The sequence below is a fragment of the Fundulus heteroclitus genome, chromosome 6 (assembly GCF_011125445.2).
Source record: "Fundulus heteroclitus isolate FHET01 chromosome 6, MU-UCD_Fhet_4.1, whole genome shotgun sequence".
NCBI lineage: Eukaryota > Metazoa > Chordata > Actinopteri > Cyprinodontiformes > Fundulidae > Fundulus > Fundulus heteroclitus.
Genome location: NC_046366.1, coordinates 10,969,658 through 10,990,775, shown reverse-complemented (window position 1 = coordinate 10,990,775; position 21,118 = coordinate 10,969,658). Strand labels below are relative to the sequence as shown.

At 40.6% G+C, this 21,118-nt stretch overlaps 1 protein-coding gene across 7 annotated transcripts in view; it reads left to right on the top strand.

Moving 5' to 3' along the window:
• rnf220a (ring finger protein 220a) overlaps positions 1–21,118 on the top strand; it is a 193,576-nt gene that overhangs the window by 37,809 nt on the left and 134,649 nt on the right. The window lies entirely within an intron of this gene.

Here is a 21,118-nt window from a genome sequence, read left to right as displayed (position 1 = left end):
TTAAGAGCTGCTGTAATTACACAGGCTTTAGCATATGTAGACGGCCAGATATGATTCAAACCACCATGACGGGGAGAGGAGAGCTCAACGGGTGAATGAGAAGGGAGATAAAACACAATGGCGGGAAGCACGAGAGAGAGAGAGAGAGAGAGAGAGAGAGGGTGAGAACCGACAAGGAGATGGAAGGAAGAAGCGGAGGGTAGAGACAGAGAGGGAGAGATATGGTGAGCAGGGCAGACTGATAGAGCAATTGAGAGACGAGGAGAGGGCAGTAGGGAGGGGGGAAGAGAGGAAGAGATATGGTTTGGCAAATAAAAGAAGAGCACGTTGCTGCTGCAAACTGTTCGCCTTATGATGCCTCATTAGGGCTTAGGGCTGTAGATAGTGCCTGTTAGAGAGATCTATGGCCTCAGCCTGGAGAGAAAGGCAGAAGAGAGGAAAGTGAGAGAAAAAGATCAGTGAGAGCAGGGCGGAGGGATACAAGGCAGGAGCGACAGAACAAAAAGCAAAAATTGAAAGTCGCTTTGCAAACCATTTTAGTCATTATGAGGAATGATGCTGGTATAAAAGGCCGACATGAACTGCAAAGTAGTACTTACTAGGGTAGAATCACTGGTTTCAGATGCGATAAGACAGAAAACAGTTTAAAAGACTGAAAGAACAACAAAATATGGCACAAGGAAGAGAGGGCAGACACTTTTTTGTCCAGACTAATTTTTTTGTACAACAATCTATATACTATGAAAGTGATGTTTCCCAACTGAGTGAGCTTTACACATACTGTATCGTTTTCTTAGTTCATACCTATCTTTGCCCATGGTTTGTTCCATAAATATAAAGACACTTTTCAGTTAAAACAGAGGTCCCAGAAAGTTAAAGTCAACTAAAACTAAGATCTGTGCCAACCAACTGACTTCGGAAGTCGGGTAAATAGTAAATTGAGCCCACTGTGTGTGATTTAATTTCAGCAAAAAACAAACAAAAAAAAAAACAGCTGTTCTGTCAATGCCTCAGGTTTTGGAGAACATTATTGAGCAACAACAACTTGGCAACAACTATTAGTTGTACACTCCACAAATCTGGCCAAAGTGTCAAGAAACAGGCCTTATTGAAAGAAACCTTTAAGAAGTAATTTTGCAATTTGCCACTTGGCATGTAGAGGACACAGCTATCTGGTGGAAGGAAATGGTCGGATAAAATGTTTGGGCAGCCAATCCCCTCTGAGAAGCATGGCGTTGGCAGCATTATGCTCCGAGGTTTCTTTCTTTAGTTGGAACAGGAAAGCTGGTCAGACTTGCTAAAACTTGACAAATCCTGAAAGATAAGTCAGAGACATTGAACCGGAATGAAGGCTCACCTTTCAGCAGGACAACGACCCGGAGCATACAGCCAGAGCTACTATGGAATGGTTTAGGTCAAAGTGTATGCATGTATTAAAATGGCCAAGTCCAGGTCCAGACCTGAATCATAGAATGGGCAAACATTTCAAACCTGGTAGAAACATGCACGAAAACACTTGCAGCTGTAATTTCCTTGAAAGCAGCTTCTATTAAGCGTTGACGCAATAGACTGACTACAGATGCACTCCACACTTTTCAGATCTCCATAGCTGTGCACTACTTTGTGTGTGTCTAGCACATTAATCCGATGGAACACATTAGAGTTTATGGTTGCAACAAGACAAAACGTGAAAAAGTTCAAGCCGTGTAAATACTTCTGCAAGGCTGCGCAAATTCAAATGGCTTGACAGAATGAGGAGACGGTATTTTTCTAACATGTTAATAGCATTCTGAACAAACCCTAATCTGAGGTTGCAATGCACAAGCAGAGTGAAAAGGATCAATTATTCCTAAAAGAGGAACAAAAGGCAGAAAGAAAAGGGGATAGGCAAGATAAGAAATCTGACACCATCCAGGTGACACGGTCAAGAAAGAAAAGGGCCAAAGTTCGCTAAAATAAATGTCTCCTCTTCCCCATTCCCCCGCAAGAAAAATAGCGGACGGTATATCACTCGACCAAACAAGCACTAATTAGGAGGCAGAGCTTTAAGAGAAGAGTGAAACAGCGAGACGGCGGTAAAAGAGAGGCAGGACGATGGGCTGAAGGTGGACCGTTAATCCACAGCCCATTGTCAGTCGCTACAGGAAGGCCCTCGCCGGAGGTTTCACCATGGGAGAGAGCCGTAAATCTGCGACGAAACCTTTACACAACACAGGCACAATGCACCACAGATGCACCCCTACGTGGCACATGATACCGGCTGACAAACGCGTAGCCGCTTGGTGACTAACAGCTTTCATCTGAGCCTCTACACAAATCAAGTGCATGCCCATCTCCCTCTCTCGCTCGCTCTCTCACCCACACGCACGGTATGACTGAAGCATAATCAGCAGGCTTTCTGCCGCAGTTATCCGAAGTAGTAAATCTGAACCTGTTGTTTCTGTCATGAACGGTCAGCGCTTATCTGGCAGCTACAGGTGTGTGCATGTGTGTAGATGGTCTGATGGTTATCTTTATCTTGTAGCCACAGAGGGGCCCTTTGTGGTCTGTTGCTGATTAGCTGTCTGTACACATGGCCAGCCATAAATCCACCCAATCTCTCCACGAACCAATATTAGCCCTAATGAGGCATTCAAAAAGGAAGTGTATGTGCAGATTTTCTGTTTGTGTGTGTGTGTGTGTGTGTGTGTGTGCGTGTTAATAATTGCGTTGTCATTACCACAGGGGTCCAGTTCAGGTTTTTTGGTGATATTTGTATGGCTGACTCATAAGAGCTGATGGGCTGCTGTCTAAGTGGGCCGTAGAGACAACAAAATTATACGCGTACACACACACACACACACACACACACACACACACACACACACACACACACACACACACACACACAGATATCTCTAAACCCATGCAGCTCACACAAACACACGTCCGACACGGCAGTGTTTTACTCCCTCACTAGGACCTTCCCCTTCTATCATGATACCATGGCTCACAGACGGGCTCCTGCTGTCCCGTGCGTCTGCAGGCAAAAAAAAAAAGAAGAAAACACACAAATCATGCATCCACCTCCCATGGTCTAAACATGCACGTTGTTCATCTTAACCACCATCATTTCCCTAACCGCCGCTTGCGTCGCCCTGGAGGATCTCTTCAACATGTTGATCATAGTCATGATAGGCTGCATGCTTGATCCCCATGCAGGGTGCTGATCCAAAGTGCCTGTTGCTCAGACCCCTGCAACAAACTGTTGTGCAGGAAACAAAACAATGCGCTGATCCTTTGCAGGTATGAATCTATAGTTGGGACATGAAAGGCAAAGACCCCTTTGAAGGTGTCAAGGAAATATGAGAAGGTGAAGAAGAAGGTTGTTTTAACCTATACCCACTAGTCTGTGTGGCAACAAGTCCGATTGAGCCAAGGCGACAAACAAACTAGTTGACGATATACCTCACAGTTGTAATTCTGACCAACCCACCCAAGGGTACATGAGTACTTCAGAGCCCTTTCAAATTATTTCTATCAGCTGGAGTCTAGCAATGATCCCTTTTCTTTTTACAGATGTATTCTAGTAAAATAAAACATAAAAGGCAAACAACATTTCCATAATCTTAAGGAGTACCTGTGAACATGAAAGCTTGCATTAGCCAATAATCACCAGTTTATGGCTCAAACCCTTGTAAGCCTAGTAATTTGGGCCACCTAATTATCATAAGCCATGACTGTTGAAGTCCAAGCTGTACTTTTAACCAACCTGCAGGGCCGGATCAATGCTGAATGAGGCCCCATGCAGAATTTGATTTGGGCACCCACTTCTAGCTTAGCCCGTCACAATCGTTACAGTTGGGAGGGATGGGAAGGGGACAACGTTTATTAGTTTGGTTATTAATGCTCATTAAATTGTATATCACCCTGATGTAAAAGCATAACCCCACCCAAGATACATTTTGAAGAATACCACCAAAGTGGGAAGTGCCAAGAGACACTGTGGGGATGAGCGAGGAGGAGTGACCAGGGTGACACTGGTGGTTTCCCTATGAATCTGTCTTTAGAGGTGAAGGATTCTTCACCCCCCTTGTCACTGGAGGCTGAGGGAGCCCAGCTGTCCTGAGCATTACCGGTTTGAGGTGCTGGCTCAGCGACGCCCGAAGCCAGCACTGCTGAGGCAGTGGAGGACAGAATGGCTGCAGTTTCTGAGTAGTAATGTGATGTTAGCAGTATCATTGGTATCAAAAGCTAACGTTCAAAGCAGTAACAAACTCTAGTCACTGTCAACCAATGCTTTCAATGCTCGCGATTCCAACTCCTGAGCAGCATGACCAGGTCTTGAGAGAGAAACGCACGACCAGCTCTATTAAAACAAGCTTAAAAGCCCAACAAGGAATCCACCGCACTGTAATACAAAGGGAGCCTCTAATCAGTTTAAATGTAAGTATATAGCATATTATTTATACACACTGAAACATTTCCTGCTCGTAATTTTGTTGCCAATGATGGGGCGCTGCTGAGAGATACTTTAGCTGGCTCAGAACACTGACATTGTCTGTAATGCGGAAGCACGACCAGGGGTTTCTACCGGAAAGAAAGCCAAGCTCCAAAAGGAAACTTTGAAATCATATACCGTTTGAACCAATAAGAAAATTCTACTGCAATAGCAACCATTTAACCCTAAGAGGGCAGCACTAAGACGGTTTTAAGACAAATATAGCAGAACTAAAAAAGCTCACATGAAAATGTAAAAATAAATGAAATAAAATGCATGGTAATGTTAAAGTAACACCCTTAGGCCTAGTTTATGCTCTTTCTCTCCCAGAAAACTTGTTTTTTGGGCTGACTTACATTTTGAGCTAGTTTCAAACTGTTGAAAAGTCCTTAAAGACAAGCAGCAACAAATAGTTGAGGGGTAGACCTGGATGTTTTAATTGAACTGATACCATTGTCAAATTTGCATTGGATGATTATTTACTTAAAAATGTAATACTATTTACACTGCAAACAAAGTAAAGATGTACTGTGTTTAGTACAATTCCTGTCTGAGTGTAAAAAAAGTGCAAAAAGCAAAAATATGATTGAGGTTTTATCAAAAATTATTTTATTGATTTTTATGCTCCATTACTTTTATATTTGTTGACTGAAAGTGCTTGGCATCTTCTGTTCTCAGCAAGGCTCACATAGGAAGATCATTGATGCCGCACAGGGATCTACCATCACTTCCTGTCTGAAGAAAAGTTATGCACAAATTACCACCCAGAACAAATATCACAATCGTGTAAAGATTCATAAGAAAAAGCATTTTAATTATGTTTTTGAGAAATAAGTTGTTTTAAGATGGTAGAAATCCACTTTGGTCTTGACCCCAATCAGACAAGCCATTAGCTTCAGCCTCTGGCATGAACTAATCTAGATTTATACTCAATGAAGGCGCTGAGGGAGTTACCTACACCAAGTTAGATATTATATCTCAGACCAGCTTTACTAGCCTGGGCATGTAGAAATGTACCAACCATGTCACTTGAACCATGAAACTCTCCAATATGGTTCAGATGGTGAAGAGTTTAAACAGCCGAAAAGCGATCAGTGAGCTTTTAAACTAATAGGAGTTTAACTGGGTGCCGAATGTTTGGTCAGGGTCTCATTGTTCTTCCAAATGGGACCTATTGACCATTTGCACAATCACAGTCCGTCACTACACATGTATAGTAGATTAGACACTAAAGCAATGGCCTCTAAGTCCTCCTCACAGTCTCTATACATCTAATCATGTCTCCCAGTGTTTGTTCATCTCTATTCCTTTTCTCTATTTCAGTTTCTAATTTGTAATTCCACCGGAATGCGCTTCCATGTCATAACTGTCGAACATTACCAGTGTTGACAAAGAGGTTTACAATACATAATGATCACAACAATACAAAGAGATGATTAAGGTATAACGTGATCATTTATGCTGCCTTTGTTTTCCCTTCGCGCGCCTCGCTCTCCCTGCGTATGACAGCAGGTAAACAGCCTTGGAGCTTGTAGTGGTTAGGTGATTCAGTGGCGTGGCGCGCTTCCGCATGGTAATTTGCAGAAATGAAAACTTAATCAAGCGTGCTGCAGAAGTGGTCCTGAATAATTTAACAGCGGGGGGTTAAGCAGGAAGAGGAAGGCTGTCAGGAGGGATGGGATGGGAAGGGGAGATGGTGGATGAGAAGATATTCGTCTCTCTGCCTCCGACCCCGCTCAGCGCTCCACTTTTCTTCCAACTCATTTGTCATTTAATGCTTTCTTCCTGTTTTCTTTTCTTTCTTTTTTTTTTTTTGTCCTATGCAGCTGTTGGACTCGATTCAAATTCTTCACAAATCCATTCCACTTTCCCTGCTTCCTTTTATCAATTTTTCACTTCTTTTTTTCCCCCAAACCTTTCTATTGTAGACATTTTTCTTTGTATTGCTTCTCTAAATAACAATAGACAATGGACTGTAGTATTTCCAGCTTATCTATAATTTTCTTCCAATGGACTCTTTTAATTTTTCATATTTTTTTCACACACTTCAAACACACCGTCTTTCTTTGTATTCACTCTCATGGGGATATAATGACACACTGGTCTCGCGCTGTGTGTAAGCGTTAACAAATCTTAATACGACAAGGTTTATATTCATCAAATGCTTATCTGAGCAGATAATGAATTACCGAGCCCCACTTAAACTTTTAATATCTCCCCTCTCCTACTTTATGTTTGATTAATTCCTCCGCCTGGAAAAGAAAAAAGTTTCAATTAATACTACAGCCATTAGTCTTCCCATAAGCAGAAAGCTCATATTTGTTTATTTCAGATGAGTCATTACTGGGTATGGGCCTGTATTGGAGTCTCAGAGTGTGATAACCTTGAGCAAAAATATGACAGCACTGCATTTGTACAAAAACCTCAAAAAAAATATTATCTATGTTTTTAATTAAAAAATGAAAATACAAGGGTAGCAAGCTGATGTTATCCGATAAATTAGCTGGGTTGTCGGCTCTGGTAGCGAGCCTACAGCCAGCTGGCCAGCAGTGGTAAGCAACAGGTGGGGGCAGGTCATCCCTGTGTTTGTCTATGCTTCATACAGCCAGAAAATAAACTGTTCACTCCAGCATTTTCTCTGACATCTGATTAAAAGGGCTGTGGGAACATTACGTTTTAAACTGCAACTTTTCAAAACCTTGGTTTGCATTAAAATTAGGATGCAGGGCATGTTTAAATGTCACTAACAAAGACTCACACAGTGATCCAGTCTATGCACATAAAGAATGTAATGACTTTATTTTAAAGCTATTTTGTTAAGTCAAAGTATGCTATTTACTGTATGACTGTTTCAGATTACCACAAACAGATCGTTACTTGCAGTATTGCCATTTTTACAGGATTGCTAACGTAACATCGTCAAAGATTTTGAAGGATTCAAAGTTTAGGGCTTTCTGTAACCGTCTTCATTTTATCTGTCCGGGCAGTGTAGTTTTCTTAATATTTTCATCATTTTCTAAATCACGTCAATTTAATTTTCCGTCTTTTCTGTAAAAATGTCTCAATTAATTATTTAAGAACAGCATATAAAAACAGTTATATATGGGATATGGAAAGGAACTACTTTTCAACATGTCTGATCACAGAATGTTTTAAAATATGACAAAATCATATTTTGAAAAAGGATTAAGTGTTTTTTCAGCTCTGAACAGTTAATGTGTACTAAAGGATAAAGGTTGTATATTGGGGGGGGGGGGGGAATTTTAATAAATGAATATCAAAATGTGTCATTTTAGCCAATACACAATTGACACTTGGGATTAAATCATTTTTGAAAATATTCATATTTGGCTGTCCGTGAAAACAGAAAACAGACACTTTACATATTTAATGCAGTATTTTTCATTGAATCAGATTTTTTTTTTTTTTTTTTTTAGGTTTCATCTATCGGTTCTGTATATGTATCTCCAATATTTTAAAGTCTTCCATCTTTCAAATATTAAATTCCATTTATCAGTTACAACAGAATAATTTCCCCAGGAGATTAATACAATTATCTGTTCCTGATTTTATTTTCTTAAAAACAGGGGCCATCTTTTAGTTTAACCACCTAAAGAAAAAATTAACATTTAGCACCAGCTTCTTAATTCTAAAAGTTTGTGTTATCACTCAAAATTTTGTCGCAACTTGTTATGCTAAATGTAAGCCTCTATGACCATTTTCTGTTTCTATAACAGAAAGAAGAAAATAGCTTTTCACCTCACAACTCTCAGAGTTTGGGTTTTGGTGGATTAAGTTAAAACTGATTAAAGATTATAGTTTGCTAAAAGTTTGCATTATGACTGCTTTACTTTTGTGACATAAACCAGCAGTGATAAACATTTTATTCAGTGATCCTTAGAGAAAGAAACACAAAGGAACACAAAAACTAGAGAAAAGTCCTTCTTCTTTCTCTTTGCTCTGTCTTTCACTTACACACAGACACGGAAACCAGACTCCGAATTTTATTAAGTACCCTTTAGAAAGAGACAGAGTGAGACAAGAGGGGAAAAGTCACCGGCAGCATGGTAATCAGGCCGAGACCCGGCGAAAAGAGGAGAGTTTGTGAAAGGAGAAAAGACCGGGGAAGGAGGCAAGGGGGAGAAAAAAGGGGGAGACTGAGAAAGGGGGTTCATTTTAAAGAAAAAAAAAATGGAAAAGGAGTGGAAAAAAGTGGGAGGAAAAAAACTGTTTTTACAATAATTTGTTTTCCTAGCATTCCTGCAAAGCCCTTCGCTCCTTTGGCCATGCTGTTTTTATTTATATTTTACCAGAACAATATTAGAATTAAACAAAATCTATTTTACCTTTTTTTTTGTCACAAATAGAATAAACCTTACAAACAAACCTGGGTTGTGTGAGCTTTTGCCGTTATGTGTCAATAGGACAGGAATGCGCGTTCATTTGGTGTAGTAGCCGACTTTACCGTGAGACTTGTGAAACAGTTCTCTGCAGCGTGAACGAAGAGTCACTAGCAAGATGGGCCCGAAGACTGAGAGCAAGAGGAGACAGAAGGGCAGAGAGTGACAGGAGATAGCAGCAGGAGGAGGAGGAGCCGGGTGATACCCTGCATGACTGCGCTCTCCCTAGAAGAGCCCGAGCACGCACGCTCTCCCACTTTCAGAACAACGGCTGCTGTGCGGGTGGCTGTCTTGTTGGCAAAGGTTTCTGATTTCACGGCCTACTGGGTGGTGGCATTCAGCCTCCATCAGGCTACCCCCTCATTCAGACCTTTCACTAACTACCCCCCCCCCCCACACCCACACACACACACACACACACACACACACACACACACACACACACTGTGACCCATCCCTTGTCCACTTAGTCTTCAGTATCTTTTTACCTCGTCTCTTAAAAAAATATTTCTCATTTTAAGAAAAAATGTCCAACGTTTGAATACGCGATTTATGAAAGAAAAGGAATCGGTGATGATCCAAAACCTTTCTTGGCAGTTTAGTGAAGCACCCATTCTGCTGTGTCAGGGTCTGGCTCCCTGTGTGAAGGACACTAAGTGGCCTTTAGTTTTTTAAAAGAAAGAAAACTGTTAATGCTGACCGGCTTTTTCTTTCTCTGGACGGGGAGAACAAACCCCCGACTTTACAACCACGCACACAAAGCACAGTGTTTTGCTGTTTAAAATATGAAGTTTGTTATCAAATTATTTTAGAAAAAAAAACAAAGTTGCAAAAGGTTCATAAATAATCTACAGATAATTAACGGATTCTCCACAGGAGTGTGGAAAACGAAAGTGTCTACTTAATTATAAAAGAGAACAAATCAGTTGTTCAGCTTGAACTGGGAACTCTGGAGGTCAAAAAACAAGAGGTCCAAGGACACACACATTTATTCACTGCAACCAGAAGAGACCAGGCTTTTTTTTTGTTTTGCTTTCCTTAAAATTCCAACTTTTGTCATATGTGAGAATCAAGTGCTCAGCAAACCCTCCCTGGCATGTAAACCATCTTTGGGTCTTACTTGACATGAATCTTTCCCTCAGTCCATTTTTGTCTCTTTAAATATCCCATAGTACTTTTGGCAAGATTAGATGGAACTTGGAATAAATTATTTACATCATTGTATTGGAAACATCCCCAGATAAACAGATTAGAGTCTCTGTTCATCAGAAAATAGAATTTATAAGCACAGCAAAAGCAACAAACACTGGCAATATGATAAACGAGCAATAGCTGAGAAGAAACTGAACTGTAATGGGAAATCTTAAATGTTTTTTCATTGTATCATGTACTCTGTGATATTTTAATATAATGCTACTACAAACATATTAATGTTGGACATTTTGATAGATATATATAGATATATGTCATTGCACACTGATTGAGATAGTTCTTAACCAAAAGGGAGAAAACATTTACTTAGAATTATTTAAAAAAAAAAAAAAAGATAAAGCAAAATAAGCTCTCAAGTTATTTTGATGCTTCGGATCAGTTGAGCGTGAAGTGTAGAAAAATATAATATATAAACATAAAGGGCCAAAATAAGGATTTAGTCATATTGCTGGATTAAGAGTCATCTCTCCTGCTGATTCCTCCCAGCATTGCTCTCATTTAAAGCTGTGCATCTTTAAACAGTTTTATCAGACAGAACTTTTATATTTAACAAAACAAACGTAAAAAAAACCCTAATAGTTTTGTCATATTTTCTGACGACTGAAACATTTATTGCACCAATCTCCTATATTGCAGCAGAATCAAGTCCACAAATCTTTTTCTTTATCTTAAAGTGTGTCAAACTCACAGTTAAGCCCAAACATAATATCCATACCTTTGGCATATATACTTAAAATTACAGTATTGTCACTCAACCAAAAAGTTTGTTTCTGATAGAAAAGGAAACGGCTGTCACTCCAAGATAATAAAATAGTGTATAAAGAGCATTGGCACTGAAACAAAAACTATAATTTATCTGTTTTAAAATGTACATTTCATAAAAAAATTGTATTTTGAAAATTATATATACCCCTCTCAGTAATCAATGGGAAAATGTTGACATTACAGCAATCACAACAACCGTTTTCACTGATAATTTATCTATGGTGATGAACTGCTAGTCTTTAAAGTTGAAAAGCTTCCTCACATCACCCTAATCTTTAGCTCCGTCCACAGATTCTCCATCAGATTCAGATGGGGACTTTGGTTGGACCCCTTTACAGGGGTCATTCTTTTTTAATATTTGAAAAAGAATTAGATTATTTCAGTTTGTGTAAATAAAAAAATTAATTATTTCTTTGTAAAACGTTATCGCTATGGTATCATCAATAAGTCCTTACTGAGACCGAATGTTCCACCTTGACATATCCCTGAGAGGGAATGCAGGTGCAGGCACCCCTTCTATCCTCCTCCTATCACTTCGCTTTATGGAAACAGTGAATGAAACCTCGCGTCCTTCACTTGAAGCTATTTTTAATTTAAGACTGAGCTGCGCTAAGAACCTGTTGAAGAATGGCTTTCCTGAATTTACTTTCGGACAGTATAACAAGGACTAAGTGTAATTAAAGAAGCCGCTCCGTCCTTCCCTACCAGGCTGTTAACCCATCGTGATACTTTTTAGGAATTGCACCATAAAACCCAGATTTTTTTTTTTTCCTTTAATGGGCACGGATGAAAAAAGGGTTCCATGTTAATTTAATTAAAGCTTTCCTCCGAAACGTCCGGCCTACGTCCAAATATTTGAGGAGAGCAATACTTTGCTCCCTACTCCTAGTTGATTAAAATATGTGATATTTCACATTAGTTTAGTTTTTATGGGCAGTGAGGTAATTCGTTGTCAGTAAATGGCTTGTCAGAGTGCTCTGTGAGTGATGTAATGCTATGAAGTCTATCGTTAGAATTGCCCCTACGCCTATTAGAGAAAATCGACTTCTGGGCCCATAATTTGATTATCTTCCAGGAAGTTTGGAGAAGGCTGTTGGCATCATGTTATGGGAGGGGGATTGCATTTTTCAGCCATAAACGTGGACCAGCAATAAGACGTGGTTTCTGTGTTTTAAAACAAATTACCCGAATTTCTCAAAGAGGAATTTTATAACGGTCTTTACATTCACTACAGGCTTGTGCGCACGCCTCACCTCCTAAGTCATTTATACCTTTTAATTAAAGTATGTCAGGTTCCCTTTGGTTGCAGAAACACTTGAACACGTTCTCGAGGTCCCGTATCAAGGTAAAATCCTGATACCGGAGTCTAATTAACACGCATCTAAGAATACTTATGATGCAAATTAGCATTACCGTCAGAACAGGGACGCGGTGGGGTAGCAGGGGGAGTAGACTACAAGACGAGATAATTCGACTGATGCATATTTATCTCATGCTAATTGCCGTGCACGGCCGAAGAAAAGCGTGCACTTAATTAATTGACATGGAGGGGGGGCACAAATGAATTAGAGGCACTCAATCTGGAGAGACGGAGACAAAACACAGAGAGGGGAGGGTGGGATTTAGTGAGAAGTAAAAACAAGAATGCACAAAGTGTATGATTGTTTGTAATCTTGTGTTAATGTATTTTGTTCCTGAAATGCAGTTACGCATCAGAAGAGCTCGACATTAACTTAACAGATGAACCTTTTTTATGTATTGCCATCTCAAAATGATTAAAGCTATGTGTGATTGTCCAGCACACAGTTACCATGGGTGTGAAGAGGAAAGGGAGGAATACATGGACTTTAAAATACTTTTACAAACAAAAATCTGAAAGGTGTGGCGTGCATTTGTATTTTTCCCTCTTAGAGTCCACCTATACTCATTTGTAATTGTGTAATTAAAATCAGATTAAAGGGGGGCAAAATCCAAATGCACACCACACCTTCCCATTCTTTACTCATTATTTTTTAATCATGTTGTATTTGTTATTATGTTTTCCAATTGATGGTCTATCACATAAAATTCCAATAAATTGCATTGAGGTTTTGTGGTGGTAATATGACAAAATCTAAACATTTTAAAGTTACACTGTAAGATGAAGATCATCCCATCTGTGTTTTTCTAATTTATTTGAGGGAAAATGCTGCATTATGAATGCAGAATGGTGACAAGAGAAGCTGCTTTGTATTTGGGGGCAACGAGCAGGACACGTTGAATCTCCTAAGTTGGCCTTAAATGTCTGTCGCAGTTAGTCACTCCATGTGTCCCTAATGCCAGATTTCAGAGCTGTTTTGTCTTGAAAATAGCTGTGTCTGTCCACCTCGCCCCGTGTAATTTGGTTTGTGAAGCTGGCCACTATGTTATAGGGGTCCTCACAGACACACACACACACACACACAAACACACACAACACACTCCCTTCGTATCTCTCATTTATTTGTTTATGGACCCCCACCCCCGTTTAAGAAACTTAGAGGGGTGCAGAAGCGGGACCTTTTCACGCCCGCCTAGACCCCCACTACAGCCCCCTTCCTCCCCCCCCCCCCCTTTGCTCCGCCCACTGGGGAGGCTCAAGAATTAAAACAGAAATGTTTTTGAACGCACTCACAACACTCATCCATTTCAAGCCACAGATGGTCTTTTCAATGGGGCAGGGGGTTCCGCTGTGAATGTGGGAGTTTACCATCGCCTTTTAGCCTGCTCCCCCCTCCTCCTCTTCCTCCTCCTCCTCCTCATCTTCCTCTGTGTCCAGGCAGCCGTTTTGCTGCTTCGTTTCTTTTTCTCTTTGTGCCTTCACAGTCTCTTTTTTGGTGGTGGTGGTGGTGGTGTGTGTGGGGGGGGGGGGGGGGGGGGGATGGGGGGGGATCAGGTCTTTTGTGCCAAACCAACAGCCACTGACTAAACTTGCCTTCTGCTCCTCTGCCCCCATTTTCACCTTATACATCATTTCCATAGATATTAATCAGTCTCAATGATTAACTTCTTGCCTCTACAGACAGTTCTCATCTTCATGAGTGAGAAAACATCCTACAGTGGCACCGTGTTTCCGATTTATTATAATCTTGAGAACCTGTGGAAAATCAGCCAAACACATGCTCCCTCAAATTAGTCAGGGTAACACACACAAAAAAAAACAAAAAAAACATCACTGCTACTGTACAGGAAGTGATAAAACCAGCCACCTGTTCCACGTTAACACACATGCACAGACACATCTCTAGACGGCATTTTCTTTCTGCTCATACGGACACTGTATGAGCGGCCAGCTGTCCTAGTTGGTGGTCTGAGTTACGCACAGAATTTTACTCATATGTAAAATGAAACCCGATCCTATTTGGTGCGCTATTCTCAGTGTCGTGTTATTTTTTGGCATTGTTTTACAAGTCTACATTCCTGCTGGACAATGGGGGTAAAGTTTCATTCACTCCTGCGACTTCTTTCTGCTTTTCAGCTGCCGTGTGTTTTTAAAGTGGCTGAAACGCCTGGAAAGAGTACAAATGCTAAGACGTTGATGGTGTCTATCTTTTTTTTTTTTCACCCCCTCTTCTCTCTCCCTAGGTGGCTCTGGTAATAAACACACAAGTTGTCTGTCTGTCTTGCGGCCTTGGCAGGTTGAGGCCTACTTAACCAGGGGAAGCCGCTGCTCTTTTTTAAGTCCTTTTGAATGCCTTCCTTTGTCGGCGACACGCCACCATGTTAATGTCATGTACCGTAGAAATTGCTGCGGCTATGGCTATTAGCCTCAGCGCTAAAGTACAGAGGGTGATGGAGAGAGAAAGAGCAGGCGAGGCTGCCACAAAAACCCCACCAGCTTCAAATGCAGGACTATAATTGTCCCCCCCCCTCCATCTTTTTCCTTTACCCCCCCACCCCACCCCCCCCAACACACACACACACAGGCACACACACCCATCTCTCTTTTTCTCCCCCGTCTTGTGTGTGCGATTTGTCCCTTAAGCCGGCGTAACGTCTCGGCTGGGGCCGCAGAATGTGGAGAGCAAATTGGAGGCAGAGCGTGAACAATGGAACATGCATCGCTGCTGGGACATTCTTCTTCTTTACTGGGACCGGCGGGAGGGGTGAAAGGAGAGAAAGTCATTTTGAACGGGAACTCTTGGGTCATAGAGATTTAGATGCGGACAGTGAGCGTCCAGTGAAAGGCTGTGGTGGTTTCCCACCAGCTGATAACAAAGTGACAGATTTGTTTGAATGTAATTTATCTATTAAGTTGAATGAAAAAAAAGTAAGTAAATACAAAGCCCTGCTCTCAATACCTATTTAAAGGGGCCTTGTTACATACTATTACTTTACAAATTTCTACACCGGTAGCTCACTCTGGTTGCATACAAAGGTTTTCCCTTTAAATATTTGTGCCCTGTTGGCTCAATATATTTTATTTCTGTCTTTTACACTTTGTTACTAAAGGCTTTTGTGTATATTTACCATAACAAGACCATGGGACCGGAAGTACAATATGGTGCATGCGGGCAATTACTTAACATGGAGAGGCAATGGAGCCGAGCAAGTCAGCAATATCCAGCAGAGGTGCGTAAAGAAAAAGTTGGTCACCCTAACCCTGTAAATCGGGTTGGTTCTTCGACCACGACGAGCTGCCACTTTACTGTGAGCCATCGGAGGATGGTCTACTGGCTACGGGTTTAAAGAATAAGTAATACAATTAGTAAAAAATAAATGTTACAAAATAAGTTTTGGTACTTGTTAGTTTAGACTTAATTCAGACTTAGTTTATTCTGGTGCATTTTTGGTTACTAGTTGCTATCCACCTCTGCCAGTAGGACAGCCCTTAGTCTTCACCAGTAATATATTACAACATTGGAGAACAGAGAGAGAGACATCTTTGACCATTCCTCTTTGAACAATATATATAGATAATCTAGATTTTGTTGTATTTAGCTCTGGGGGCTGTGATAGCCACACAAGATGATGTTGTGTCTAGTGTCGACATAGCAGACTGCCACACACAGAGCTTTAGATTTCTTCTATTCATTGTCAGAGCATCATTATTTTTCCATGTTTATTTTAGTTTCATGTTTTATGTGGCCCACATCTATGTAAATCTAAAATCTGTGTGGAAAACACGTGTCTGTGTTTCAAACAACTGAAGTCACATCACTGGAGAAAAAGCAAAAGTAAGGAAGGGAGATAAAAGGACAACAGAAGACAGGGGGAAAGGATATATACATGAAATATGTACAATGAGTTAAGCTAGAAAGCGCAAGTGACAGCAGGGAAGCACAAACTGGAAAAAAATAAGTAGAATCCATGCTGGATGGTTCAGTGATTAGGGTGTTTTCTTTGACTTCAACCGCGTGACATCATTTTCAGCGGTCAACATTTTCTGGCTTGACCTCAGCTGCACCTGAGTACAGAGGCCCTTTGAAGCCAGACGATCTGAGGCAGAGCAGGATGAGGCTGGAGAAAAAGAGCATAAAAAATGGGAGGGGGCAACAGATGAGAAAAGAAGTCAAACACGGCACACAGAGGACGAAGAGAAGCAGAACAGCTTGTCTTCACTGCTGAATAGCGGCGTGTATCGTTCACATTGAGTCAACAGATTAGCGACAGAGGAAGCTTAGCTGTTCCTGGCCTCCCTCGTTTGATGTTTCGGGGAGGCCTAATTTGATTTTTCACCTCCCATTGTTTCAGCGCTGTGTGCCCCTAATCCACTTTAAAGTGGAGACAGCTTTCATCCTTTTCCTCTCTCTTCTCCTCTTTCTTTTGTTATCCTCCCTTTCTGCAACATTAGCAGAAGAACTTGACAGTTGATAAAAAGTCAGTAGAAGAATTTAAATGTATTTCAACTACAGGTGTAACCAGATTTATGAGATCTTACGGTTTTAAAGCACCTCTAGGATTTCTCGACAAATGTGTGCCGCGCAAAACTCTGTCCAGTTTCTGTGAGGTTGCGAATTTGTCTGCCGATGCAAGCGTAAGGTTTAATTGTGGGCCCTAGAAACGAAGTTGGGTACTATAGGCTTGAGATCCCGTGTCTCTGTTTGAGACTTTGACTGCCAGATTTTTTTACCATTTATGCTGACAGAGTTGTCTAAAAAAAACATCTCCCTGTTGTCATAATTCTAAAACTTTAAATCCAGTTAATACAGTCATTAAACTTTTGATAAATTAATAAATTACAAACACCCAGGAACTAAAGCCACGTTTCCATAAATGTTTGTTTTTATGCCCATTTTTAAGTATGGCATTAGAAAAGGTTGATGGAAAGGGCAAAATTCAAATAACTTCCTCAATTTCGCAAAAAAGGTTTTTACGCTGAGTTGAGATGATTAATTGCTTTTCTGTAGAAAAGAAAAAGTTAATGTGCAAAACGGGAGGTGGAAACACATTTGCCATGTTGGTTCTGATGTAGCGAACATTTACCTCGCTTGACTGATCAGCTGTTTCCGCTGTCAGGGTCTTCCCAGATATACCCAAACGCGCAAAAGCATGACGTGTGTCTGGACAGGATGTAACATTGCCAATGATAGGTGACATGACAGAACAATACAGCTTGCTCGATAGCAACATATTTTTGAAACCTTTACCTTTACCTTTACCCAGATGTGTGGCCCATGCTAGTTTGAAACTTCTACTTCCTGTTTATGACAGCCGTGCGTAATGTCAACTTCTGACAAAGTTATGCTTCGCATAGCCTGGTAAATTTCTTCCACACCAGTGGATGGAGACACGCCTAATTCACAATTTCTTTTTCTTTTTTTTTCCTTTTTTGTAACATTTTTAAAGTTTGCTAAAATTTGCATGACAGTTGGATGGAAACAGCTGATGGTATGACATTTGTACTTCTTTTAATCAATATATCTTTTATTGACATTAGTTGAGTTGTAAAAAAATAACATGAGTGAGAATGACATGACAGGCTAATTGTTAGCTGTTACCAGAGCTAAAGTTAGCTTCTTCTTCAAGTGCTAAAGTGTAGGATATTTTAGTTGTTAATCAGCCTGTGTGGGTCAAAATCTAAAGCACTTAGACTGATCTAACCTGAACTGGACTATCACAAGTTAATGGAAACATATTATAGTTTGGAAAACGTTCATTGTATTTGTGAAAATGCAAAGAAACTGTGCATTTTGTGCCTTTTTGGGGTCACTTAATACTTAATAGTTAGACAAGCTTAATAACTAAAATATGTGAATTTAGTTATCCCACACTGATTGCAGCACATTTAAAACACAATATATATTTTGTGAAGAAAAAGAAACGCTTTCCCAAAAATATAGCACAAATTATTGTCCGGTTTTGCTCTCCTGCACCTAGTATCATGTATCATCCCATCTCATGAACTGAACAATTACTTTCTACGGAAATTGCTTCTACAGTCTTTGATCGCAGCTCAATATACGTTTTACTCTGCTATTTAAGATGACTATTCCTGCTTTTTTTGCCATCTCCCTCTAAAACTGAACTCTTACATCAGATAAATCTCCAAAGAAAATGTAGCAAGATCCACCAGTTCTTGATGGTAAGAAAATCCCACAGGGTCTCAGGGATTTAGCTTGGCCAAAAGCGCTCCCCCCCTTTTTTTAAACTACCTCATCTTACCCTCAGCTGCTGGCCGTATTAGCCCTTAAGAAAAGCTGCGAGGAAGCAGAAGAATAGTCAGGGCCAAAAAGGTGGAAATTGCCACCATTGAGAAACCCCCACCTCCTTTTTTTTTTTTTGCCTCCTTCCATGAAAAAAATGACCCTCCTTTTGGCTCGTTGACTGCCCTCAGTTTGCTTTGAGAGAGCTTAATGCACCCCACCCTAAACGTACCAGTTTAGGGCGGGGCCAGTGGAATCCACACACACACACATGTCACACATGCACACTCGCACTCACAAAAACACTTTTTGTGTTGTGTTGTCTTCTCTGAACAGTCGACTCGATCTTCACATGTCTACATCGCATTCTCGACCATCTACGCTGACAGAAGCTCTCATGCTCTTCTAATAAAGTTTCTTTCTGCAAAATGAGTTTCGGTCAAGGTAATGTCAAGAAATTGTAAATATGGGATACAAAAAAAAAAATCCACGGCTGGAATGTAAAATCTTCTTCACGCTGGATGTTTGTCAGTGTGTGTGTGTGTGTGTGTGTCTGATGGATTAGCTCTGTAAAGGGCTCAGCGGTGCACTGATATCTTTGCTCAGTGCTCACAGCATGATACACTGGATCCTGGCACGTGCTCCCAACTCTCTACTATATACACACATACACACACACATCTGTTAGTAGGGATTTGGTGTCCAGCAGCGTGCAGACAACTCAGTGGTGAGCTGTCGCTGTGTGTGTGTGTGAAGCCTTGTTCTTCTAACAGTCCTCTAATCCTTCCAGAGTGGGCCTGATAGCCCTAATGACACACACTGGGACACTACAGGGGGCTGCACCTGTATGTGTGTGTTGGAGTCACTCCTGCTTGCTGTGACACTTAAACACAGTACCTTTTCTGCTCTCTGCCTTACTTTCAAGTAGGGCTTTTTTATATATAAATTTGAGACTAAACTCGTAGTCAAACTTGCACGACTTAAGAAATGTTTTGACATTATTTTGGAGAAAATAGATCAGATCCTACTCTCGCCCGTCAGTGCTGTTCTCAGCTGTGTTAAAATGAAAGTGGGTTCACATCAACCTTTCAATAGGCTTTGCCAAAGTAAAGTCTGACTCACTGTAACTTTTCTTTTAGCTGTAGTCCTATTGTTTGTTTGTCTGTCCACTTTAAAGCAAGAATTTGCTTATTCTTTCTCTATCTATTCCCCTCATGTACAGTGTGCCGCAAAGTGTTCCTAGCACTTGAATCTTTCCCACATTGTGTTGCATTGTAACTCCAAACTTCAATGCGTCTCATGCCACTTATATGATACTGACTATCACAAAGGATGTAGTGCATAATTGTGAACTGGACAGAAAGCAAAGCATGGTTCTTTTTTTTTTTTTTTACAAAGATCTGAAACGTGCAGTGTGCATTTGCATTGAGTCACCCTGTTGACCAAAACAGGTCAAATTTAGCCTGACTGCATGGAGAGCATCTGTGAAGAGCAATTTTTAAGGTACAGGTTTTCTATTGAATTTTGATCTTTGACTAACGCATGAATGAGCTTCCATCTCAACCAGGCCACCTTAGCTCTGAGTGTAAGTTTTAGTTATCTTAAAAGGTGAACATCCATCAGTCTCAATTTTTAATGTTGTTATCCTGCATTTCGCTCCATCCATCTTCCCATCAGCTCTGACTAACTTATCGATCCCTACTGGAGAAAAGCATCCCCTACATCATGATTCTGCCAACCAACAGGTTTCACCTAACCAAGAAGTTCCATTTTGGTCTCGTCTGACCACAGCACCTTCGTCCACATGTTTGCTGTGTGCCCTTCAGGGCTTGTGGCAAACAGCAAACATGATTTCTAACAACTTTTTCTAAACAATGGCTAATTTCTTGCCATTCCTCCACAAAAACCAGATTTGTTATTTTGTCAACACATTCTCCCACCTTAGTTAATGATGCCCGTCCAGAGTTGCCACAGGCCTCTTGGATCCTGCTCTGGTAAATCATTTCCTTTCTCACCCTGTAAATCCTGCTGGATGGGCAGGTTTTGGCGGATAGAGGAGTTGCGTCATATCCGTTCCATTTTCGGATTACCGACCGAACGGTGTTCTGTCTGATGTTTAAAGTTGGGATATTTTTATCTTGCTCCGGCAGAAGTTTTTCCACCTGAACTGTCGGTTGTGTTCCTTGGTCTTCATGACCCTGTTTGTTCTCTAATGTTCTCTAACAAACCTAACAAAGAACAGCTGGATTTATAGTGAGATTGATTTTTTTAAAGGTGGACTCAGTTTACTCATCAGTTCATCTCTAAAGGCAACCAGATGCACAGAATTTTAATTAGGGTTATATGGGGATAGAATACAAACCTAACTTTCTGTGTTTTTTTGTTTGTTTTTTTTCTAAGAAAAACTGTGAATGGTTGCCTTGATCTTCCAATTCACAATAATAAACTACCACTTGATGTTGCTCTCAGAAAATGTGAAAGAAATTTTAGGGGTATTAATATTTTTTTGCGAGACAATGTAGCTATAATCGTTTATCTATTTAAGGGCAGACTATTTAGAGTTATAAACTAAAAAAGTACCTGTTAACTGAAACAGACGGCTTAAATACTGGACTGCCCCTGGCTGCTGGGCAAATGGTTTCCTGCACACACTCATA